Source organism: Pyrus communis, chromosome 16, assembly GCF_963583255.1.
Source record: "Pyrus communis chromosome 16, drPyrComm1.1, whole genome shotgun sequence".
In the NCBI taxonomy this organism is placed as follows: Eukaryota; Viridiplantae; Streptophyta; class Magnoliopsida; order Rosales; family Rosaceae; genus Pyrus; species Pyrus communis.
This window is the reverse complement of record NC_084818.1, coordinates 649557-659932: the sequence shown is the minus strand read 5'-3', so window position 1 is coordinate 659932 and position 10376 is coordinate 649557. Positions and strand designations below refer to the sequence as shown.

The window sequence follows — 10376 nt, the reverse complement described above, 5'->3', positions numbered from 1 at the left end:
TCTCATACAACCATTATTAGCTAACCATTATGGCTAACAATTTTAACAATTTCTTTTACCAATCTAATAATGGATTAATATAATGCATTACAATATCTCTTAACTATATAACTTTAGATAAATTATTTTGCGAACACATAAACATACATATGATAGTAAAACATAAAATAGAAGATACATTTTTTGAAAAGTTAAATTGTAGGTAAATTATATTCATACGAAAACAAAATTGTAGATACACTATTGTTGTTAAAAAAAGTAAATCTTTTATGTAGTATTGTAGATACATTATTGTCACAGTAGGTAAATTAGTTTCATATAAAATAAAAAAGTAGGTAAATTATATTCATACAAAAATAACATTGTGGATACATTATTCTTAAATAAGAACAGGTAAATTTTTGTCCTAAAATTTGAACAATAGGTACATTATTTTATTGATAAATATTTTAAAAGATAGACTATTTCACTAAAAAATGTATATATTTAAATTGAAAAATGTTGTTAAGATTAAGAAAACTTGCCAAATTAATTCCTATATCAAATTACAAGCAAATTTTATGGAGTGAGAGCAACATGAATCAACCGAATTAATTACAAAACGTGGAAATCTTGAATTCTCATATAACATGCAATGCATTTAGAAGTACCCTTTTTATTATTTTTTATTTTTGTAAAATCATTAATCCTCCTTAAAATCTACATATGTTTAATTGTGCACATTAAACATGCAAAAAGGGGTATTTTAGGCATTCGAAAAATTTAAAATGTGTAAAGTCAAACATAATTAATGAATTTGCTTATGTGAAGTCTAGTCATTGGGTTTTATTCGAGTAAAAAATTTATGTCGGGTTTTATATGAAAGAAATTGAGTTTGAGGGGTTAAAGTCATATTTTCAGTTTAAAAAATTTAACAAAGGAAAAAGATTTAGACGGCTCAAAGTTTGTTGAGAGCATTGGTCATTGGGCATGTTTATTCATTTACGAAAGGATGGAGTAATGAATAAGAATGATACCAGTTGTTCAGCCATGAAATAAACAATTCTCTGGGAATTTTATATCTAATTGATTTAGTATTAATTGATTTTTATTGCTTGTGTGCGTCAATAAAGACTTGATGTGTCATGAAAAAGAAGAATAATACGTTATCATTTTAAGAAGAGGTTCTTGTATGAGATCACCGTTGGTGTTGAGCTATGAGTATTGTGAGAGGGGTAGGACACATGGAATCGGGTGAACATAAAAATAAAAAAAACCAGAGTTAGGTGAGCCATGGGTGTTTTTAAGTGAGTGTCGTAGGGAACCAGTGGTTCGGTTTCCCTACACTAGAATTTGTCCATTTTAAGGTATAAACTTAAGGGCTAAAATGAAAGGCCACATATTAAGTAAGAATCTCTATTACTGGAATAATCGACAAACAAAGCATGCAAACAATTGCATGGCGCTCTCACCGCTTGGCCTTCCTCCATGCTATCCGTGCACACAATGCACATTATCACATGGCAGTCCTCCTCTTCTGCTTCTGCTTCTGCTTGGCGTCTTGTTTCCTAGAGAGAGTCTTGGTATTACGGCTGCAGCACCAGCAGTTGGTTCTTGACGGATTTAACTATGCGGTGAACAAGTAACGGTGCCAACCGAAGGAGAAGGCCGCCATGAAGGAGTGGCTGCTTGTGGTGGGAATGAATCGTTCTAGCGGACTGTGTTCAGTACATATGTAGCTTGTTAAACTGATGGCGTAGTTTAATGAGTGAGCAGTAGTGCAACCTGATCATGTTTAGTAGAATGAGAAGATCGAGTAACATTCTATCATGCATGAGGACCACTGAGATGTGCTAGGGCAACAATGCTAGCTCTTCCGTGACCCGTTTGATTATCATACCGTTTTACTCTCACTTGTAAAGGTTGCTACCATTTAATAATTATTTTGTTTTTATTTATTTATTTATTTTAAAACTCAAAACTAAAAACTCATTTGACGATTGTCTTCAGGTTTTAAAAAAAATAACTAAAACTAAAATAAAAACAATTAATTTTACTTTTTAAGTTAAATTACTTTAGTCTAAAGAAGGCTTTTCAATTGCACTGTACAAATGAATAGCTTTTGGATCCCAATTTCACTCTATTTACGGACATGCCATTACTCTAAGAATTTTGTCTGGGTTTTTTTTTTTTTTTTTTTTTTTCTTCAGGTTTAGTTGTATGGGCTTTTGCAGGTTTGGGCTGTCACCAGGTTGGTGGGTTTTGTTTGTGGTTGGGTTTTTCGGATGGATAGCTGACACGGGCAGGCCTAGCCTGCAATGATGCCAGAGAGAAGAGAGAGAGGAGGAGTCGTCCGATGGCAGAGAGAAGAGAGAGGGGTCGTGCGATGCCAGAGAGAAGAGAGAGCAGAACTCTTGGAAGGAAAAATTGAAGGAGAGAGGGAGGGGTAGGATGAGCAAAGCAATAGGTAGGGCTGCTCGGAGTTTGGGTTTTGTTTTTTCTCGGTGAGGTAAGCTTAGAGAAGCGGTGAGGCATGAAGGGACACCTAAACCGAGGGTTGGTTTCAGAGATTTGGTCCCAGCTGGAAGCTATCTCTGCAAGCATTGATGAGGATTTCTCCCAGCTGGCAGCTTCATTTCCTTTCAAAGCTAAGTGTCCCTTTTGAACCGAATTTTCCCTTATTTCACTGTTTCTGGTTTGAACCTGCTTAGAAACTTGTTTATTTTTTTTCCTGCTTTGTTTTCTGTCTGGTTCTGGTTCGGTTATTCAAATTTTAGTTGGGAGTGCAAGATATGTTTTTAAATTATTAAATTGGGACAGAAAAACAGATATTTTGTGCTGCTTTCTTCACTGTCTGATAATACCACTTCCTCTTCATGTCTCTTTTTCTTCATGTTGTGTTGGTCTTTCAGTGTTATAGCTTCTCTGCAGAAATCAAACTGTATGCAATTTGGCCCTTTTTGTTCATTACCCTATTATTTGTTGTTGTGCTGACCCTATGAATCAAATAGTTAGTTTTTTTATCCCTCTAAAATACATCATGCATTTGGTTTTTGTTCATTCACATATGATGCACTGTGAATCATTTCCTGACAAATATGTTGAGATATGTTATTTTTGGTGGCAAATTATGGTTGCTGTTGTTAGAAATAGATTTAATTTTTCTGTTTGGTTTGATTATAGCTTATGTCTTTTAACAAGCATGCTTTTAAAGTTGTTGTCAAGTGTTTCTCATCGTAAACATGATCAGCAACTTTGGCTTTCTATGCGTTTTATATGATAAAAACAACAAATATATTGATCTTCAAAACCAGGGTTTAGGGTTGACTATCATTCAATTTATAGAATTTCACCCCTTTTATTTGTTTTTTTTATTTTATATTTCAATCCTCTTTCAGAATACTAATCCAAATTTATTAACCAGGTGATATTTCACACAATCCCGAAGTTCGTATTTCTCGAATTGGTGTTGTGTGCAGATTACTGGTGGTCAGCTTGCTAAAGCATTGTATTTAGGTGAAGGTATTTGACCTCCTGATCAGTATTCAAATTTAACTTTTTGTCATATATTTTCAGCAGATATTGTAGTTAATCAATTCGTCCCCTGACGTGTTTGAACTTAAGTGAAATTTTTAAATTCAAGTTTGAAAATCTTCTTTTTGGTGAAGCTATTTGTACAAGTAATGAGACTAGGAATGGCAACAGGCAGGGTAGGCCGGGTATTCGCATCCTGCCTCAGCCTCTAAACAGGGCACTGACAACTTTTCATTGTTTAACTTTTTCCTCCCTTAGATAGTTGCATATGTTTGATTTGTTAATCTGCTTCTTACACATGTTGTTTCCTAATGGTGAAGGTGGGTTGCCGGATGCATGCGCAGATTACTCGAATAGACGAAGCTAAGAATGACTTGGTATTGAGTGAGAAGGAAGCTTGGGTCAGTTGGATTTCGACATTTAATTTATTCATGTTTTTTGTTGCTTGCTATGTTCTCTCATTGTTTGTGCTGAGATTCTGTGATCTTAATTTTCATAAGAACTGACATTGGTTTGCTATATAATGTTTCAGGAACTGTCAAGAAAATATTTCCATATGGAGCCCAAGTGAGGATATGAGAAACTAACATGAGGTATAATGACTTTCAAACTTACGTGTGTAATTACCTCCATAAGTGTGGTTACAAGTTGAGCATTTTCTTTGTTTTTTTTTTTTTGTTGTTGAAGCTTTCCACGCCTTCTTTGTATTCTTTTTCCTGTTTGTTGACAAATAAGATCATGTTTCTTTTTCTTCTAATTTTTGAGTGTGTGTGTATATATATATATTTCTCTCCACCTGCCAGAGTCATTCTGGCAGTTTCCTCCTGTCTGATAACTCTGTTTTTATTTTTTTCCTGTTTGTGGTTTTTAGTCTTTGTCATTTAATTGGTGTAGCTTTGCTAGCATCTCTGTTCCGGCAGTGTGTGATTAGTGCTAATGGAATTTCAGCATTGTTTCTGAGCTATTATTTTCGTCGTTGTTTTGTGAGTTAGTGCTAATGGATTTGCTGTGTTTGCGGTTTTCAGAAACTTGGATCGTTGGATGGAGCACTTGGCCCTTTGGCTTTTGAGGTATATTTATTTACGGTGGTTTCATGACTGTTGTTGCATTTTTTTTTTTTGCGCACGTTGGGACTGGATTTGGCTATGTAATTGTGGCATCCTTTGACTATGTATGACCACGATAATAGTGGAATGTATAATTGCTATGTCTTAAGTTGGTGTAATGTTAATGGTTTGCAGATGCTTAGGAGACCATCTATTGCCATCAATAAAATTGCCATCGATGAAATTGGGTCGAGAAATAATGTTAATGGTTTGTAGAATTATTATTAACAAGCTCTTGTTGCTCCCATTGTTTGTTAATTATTATTAACAAGTTTTAAGGCACAGACCCATTGGTTATTGATGGTTATTGGCTCAAGGCCATTATTGTTTCACCGCTGGTGAGATTGTGTTGTTTCTTGAAGATTTTTTTGGTAAGGTTCATGCTGTGTGCTTTTTTTTTTTTTTTTTTTTTTTTTTGGTGTTTCTTGCAATCATAAAGTGGGTTGAGCTTGGTTCATGAAAAAAAAAAAAACAACAAATTTATTGACTTTTGGACGTGTTTCGCTTAAAAACAGCAAGTTGTGATGTGTTTGTCGTTGTAAACATGATCGGGAACTTTAGTTTTTGATGTGTTTCGCATGATAAAAACGGAAAATATATTGAACTTGAAAATAAGGGTTTAGGTTTCACTGTCTTTCCATGTATAGAATTTTACCCTTATTTTTGGTTTCTTTATGATTTCAATTATCTTTCAGCAACCTAATCCCTAAACTTATTAAATTCATTGACCATGTGATTTTGGATTCAATCCCGAAGTTCCTATTTCTCGGATTGGTGTTGTGTGCTCCTTTCTGGTGGTCAGATTGGTAAATCATTGCATTTTACCAGAGGTATTTGACCTGCCTATGCGCCTTTCGTCTCTAAAATGTTTGAATATAGTCATCTTGGGAGTCGTGGTGTGATCGTTCTTCTATTTCTTAGATTCGACCTGTTTTTAATTTCTCATTTAATTGGTGTAGCTTTGCTCATTTAACTAGAATTTAATCAAATTTGGTCCTCAAATTTCTCTGAATTGCTAAAGGATTTATTTTCTTTGGAAATTTCAAAAACTCAGGTCGTGGGAGGAAGAAGCTAGTTCATAATTATTTGGTGTTTGGAGTCCAGTGGATTGGTATCCATATCTTATAAATATGTTGGCCAAGACATATGTTAGCTTTCATTTTGTTTTTTCATTTTCATTTCTTATATCTTGCTTTTGCTTTTGATGCATAATTTGAAAGCTTCTGGATCATAATATGAATTTTGGTGTGTGAGTGTGTGCAGTGTTTGTGCATTTCAAATTCTCAAGCGTGATGATATTGCCTAAACATGTAGATTTTACACTGCTTTTGTGCCATGCAGTACCGACATTCTATGTGGCCTCTTAGCTAATGATACAATCACATTATATGAACTTGAATGAGTTTTCATGTCACAGTTTCAATTTCTTTGCTTTGTTTGGAAATTTGTGCGTTTATCTTCGGAGCACTTAATCGATTTAGCTTGCAGTTTAACTATTGAGGATTCTTAATGTATTTTGGTTTTACCTGGATTCCATTTCTGTGATTGCCACCCTTAGTTGATGGTATTATCTTTACAATGGATTTAAATTGGGGATTTGGAGAATCTAATAACAAAACTAAATTATATGTTCCATGCTTTTCGTTTTCATTTAAAAAGTTGGAGCTTTGGATCGGGATTTTTCTTTATTGAACTATAATTTTGTGCTTAGGAGACTATCTGAAACTGCTTAAATTTGTTTGCATAGGAACTTTGTTTTTTCTTTTCGCTGTAATCTGTTTTGTTAAAGGTGATGATAAAGATTTATCAATATTGTTTATTCGGAGTTAGGTGGAAATTGGAAGCGAGTAAATTGTGATTGTTTATCCAGCATTTGATAAAATTGGGGAAATAATGTTAATGGTTTGTAGATGCTTAGGAGACTGTCTGGGGCTGCTTAAATTTTATATATTCAATTGCATAGAGTCGACATGACATACACAACCATGGTCAGATTGCCACCCTTAGTTTGTGGTATTATCTTTACAACACATTCAAATTGAGGATTTAGAAAATCTAATAATAAAACAGAAATACATGTTCCATGCCTTTTGTTTTCATTTTGGGTTAAAAGGTTGGAGCTTTGGATTGGGATTTACCTTTATTAAGCTATAATTTTGTGCTCTGGACACCATCTTGGGAGTCTTAACATGATTGTTCTTCTATTTCATAGATTCCAAATGTGTATAGTATCTCATTTAATTGGTGTACCTTTGCTCATTTAACTCAAATTTAATAATATTTGGTCCTCCAATTTCTCTGAATTGCGAACGGATTTACTTTCTTTGGAAATTTCAGGAACTCTGGTTGTGGGAGGAAGAAGCCGATCCCTTGCTATTTTTAGGTATGCGATTATGCACCCTGATTGCATGTTCAAAGTCTAATTAGTTATATAAATTTTTTATTTATATTTGCAAAGCTTTCGTACTTGGATTTTAAATATGTGATTGGTTTGTGAAAAAACAATACATTGGGTGCATGTGTTTTTTTATCATTTAATTCTGAAAAAGCCAATATATGCAACAGCACCTGATGAAGCAGTTTTGTTTTCATATTCCAATTTTAGTTGGTTTCTGTAAAGATTCTAATGGTTTTCTGTTTTTAAATTTGTTCCTATTAGATTAATGTTTTCAATTTAAATTTTACTCCTTTCCAACTTACGGTGCTTCACTGAAAAAATGATAGAGATTTTAACGTGTGATCTTATTTTAGCTTGCTAAAAATACAATGATTCATCGTATATACATGCTGTGTGCCCCACGGTAATGCACTGTTTTCAGTTGGTGTGTCCTCTGACTCAAATTTAGAGATGGTTTATTGACTGTTCAGTTTGTTGAACGACATCCTTTCCTACTTTGTAAAGCTCATTTTCTTTATTTTTGCTCAGATTGGCTTACTCCGCTCTCTCTCTGTCTCTGATTCTCTATGTGATTCTGTATTCCGTAATGCCATTTTTGCTTCTGAAAAAACCCTATTGCAGGTTCCATTTCCATTTCAAATTTTCTGTTATGCTTTGTGCTGCTGTGTTTTTTCTGTTGTTAATGAGCCTCGATTGAAATATGCATCGATTCGATTGAAATATGCATAATTTTTTAATTAGTTTTTAACACTCCTCATAGGCCATTATGATTAACAGTTTAATACGGTAGCAGAAACATTCTGTTATGCTTTGTGCTGCTATATTTTCTGTTCTTAATAAGGCTCGATTGAAATGTGCATCATATTTTTGAAACTCTTTATCTCATTGTTTTTTGAGTAATTTTCTGGAAGTGAGGTTAAATACCAATTGGTGCTCTCTGTCTGAGATTTAATTCTTTTTTAACACTCCTCATAGGCCATTATGATTGATAGTTTAATACGATAGCAGAAATGCAAATTTGTGCACCTATAGTTTATGTCTATTAAGTAAACCCTCTAAAAGTATGTAAGCTTGGTAATTATTTTGACCGGCATGTCTGATGCCTTCTCAAACATGAATAGCCTGTGGAGTTTAAGATTGACATCATCTAGGGCACAGATGAAACCGTGGCAAACTAGCCATTTAGTCATTCAAACAATTGAATGAAAGAATAAAATTATGGCAAAAGTGGTGGTTTGGGAATGATTGGACATAATTTTGTTCTTTCATTTTGTTGTTTGAATTACCAAATGCCAAGTTTAGCCAGGTTTCATCCGTGCCCTGAATTTTTATCCGCCAATCATCCATGTTAATGAATCTCGATTCATATGGCTGTTGATTTGAAATTGCTTTTCGCTGTGAGCAGGGTGCAAATGGTTAATTAGTTAATTGTTTTCACTCAAGTTTTGCTAATTGTTCAAATGAGTTTTAATTACCTAAATCATGTTATGTTTTTAAATGGGGAGGTTAGTGGGATCTATTTTGATAAGTCCCTTTATGCCTCGATGTGAAGCCCACAAACCAATTTGTCTCTATGTGAGTGATGAATGAAATCATTAGTTTTAGGGTCATTGCTCTTTTTTACACCTTCTCAATGCACTTATGTTATTAATCATGGATGTTTTTTGTTGGCAATGATCTGAGTAAGTACCATTTTGCTTGATTGTTCCAAAGTATTATGTAGAGATTGCTTTAATATCTTGGCTTCTTGGCTGTATGTCAAGTGTTTGAGATAGGATTTAGGAGATCTGGTTTAGGTTTTGCAGAGAGAGAGAGATAGGGGGTGTCCAAGAGAAATGTGGGAGGATTTAGGCAAGGGATTTTAGGGATTTGTTTAGGGTTTCTTTTTTGCGATTTGCAGACAGAGAGATGGGACAAGGGTGAGAGAGAGAGATGGGAGGATTTTCTGCAAGGGTAAAGCGAACGGGTAAGGGAGGTATAGGTATGGGGAGAGATTTAGCACATAAAAGAAGATGCGTGAATCATTACAATTAACCTAATAGTGATTTGGTTCAACGTAAAGACTACTGCTAGGGCACTCAAGTCATTTTCTTAATTTATGCGCATATATATTATACATAACCAGCACATGTTTTCAAAGGATGTTAGTGTTCATGCTCCGCTGATATTTTATTCTGTTCATTTTGATTTTTTTTTTCAGTTGTGGTTATAGGATTGTTTTGTCTCTCTTTTTTTTTTCTTTTTTTTTCCCTCTGTACAGCTTTTCTAAAATTCAACTGTTCTCAATTTGGTTATTTGAACCGAAGCCAGTTAGGCTATGCCTTTGGAAGGTCTCACTGCTTTTAAAGTTGAATGGTGCTAACTGAATATAATGCGTTCATTCTTCAGTGTGTGAGTGTGAGTGCATGCAGTGTATCACTTGGGCCGTTGGCTTTTTGAGGTATATTCATTTATAGATATTTTGTAACTGTTGTTGAATTTTTAATGTATGCTTGGACTTTAAAGGGGCACCGTATTTATGGGTTGTACGATTTTAGGGAGATAAGGAGAGGGGATTGAGAGGTCATGCTAAGGAGAGTATATTCCTTGCCACTCAGGAATATACTTCATATAATAGCAATGTCATGATGTGTGGCATGCTTTAACTAAGGGATAATTTTGTGTAGTAAGAAAGCCATATAGAGAGTCACATTTGTGTTTTTGTTTTTTTTTTTTTTTTTTTTTTTTTTTGGATTTGGTAACTGAAATTTTATGTGTGAACTACATGTTTCTTCAGGAAACAGAACTTTTTTGGAAACCATCTATTTCTAATCAAAGACATTCAATTTCTTCCCACTCATTGTACAATGTGTTTATAATTAAAGAAAGAGCTAGGTAGGTTCTAGGATGTATGTGAGAACGTGTGAAGAAGCAATACGGCTGAATGGCTGAATATTTCATATGTTTAACAGAGGCTATGTAAGCCATATATACAAATACAAAATAGAAGAGTCAAACCCTAATTCTAATCCTATAAAGATGCGATCCACAATTCATGGAATAATCTTTCCTAGTTTAGACAAACACAATATTATACATTAATTACAATATATTCTTAATACTCCCCCTCAAGTTGGAGAGTGAAGATTAGGAACGCCCAACTTGTCTCGCAGCTTCATAAATTGATCCTTCCCTAAAGCCTTCGTAAGTTTATCAGCCAACTGGAAGAGTGTAGGCACATACGTAGGACGGATTATTCCAGCTTGTAATTTTTCACGAACAATGTGACAGTCTATCTCAATATGCTTGGTACGTTCGTGAAAAACAGGATTTGCTGCGATATACAAAGCTGCTTAATTATCACAAAACAATGAAGCAGG

The 10376-nt window shown here is 34.3% G+C and overlaps 1 long non-coding RNA gene across 1 annotated transcript; it reads left to right on the top strand.

Moving 5' to 3' along the window:
- Positions 1-3826: 3826 nt before the first annotated feature.
- On the top strand, positions 3827-9245 carry LOC137721291 (uncharacterized). Its single transcript, XR_011066618.1, has 4 exons — positions 3827-3914; positions 4046-4106; positions 4539-4583; positions 6957-9245. It is a non-coding gene; the product is annotated as an uncharacterized lncRNA (long non-coding RNA).
- The last annotated feature ends 1131 nt before the right edge of the window (positions 9246-10376 follow it).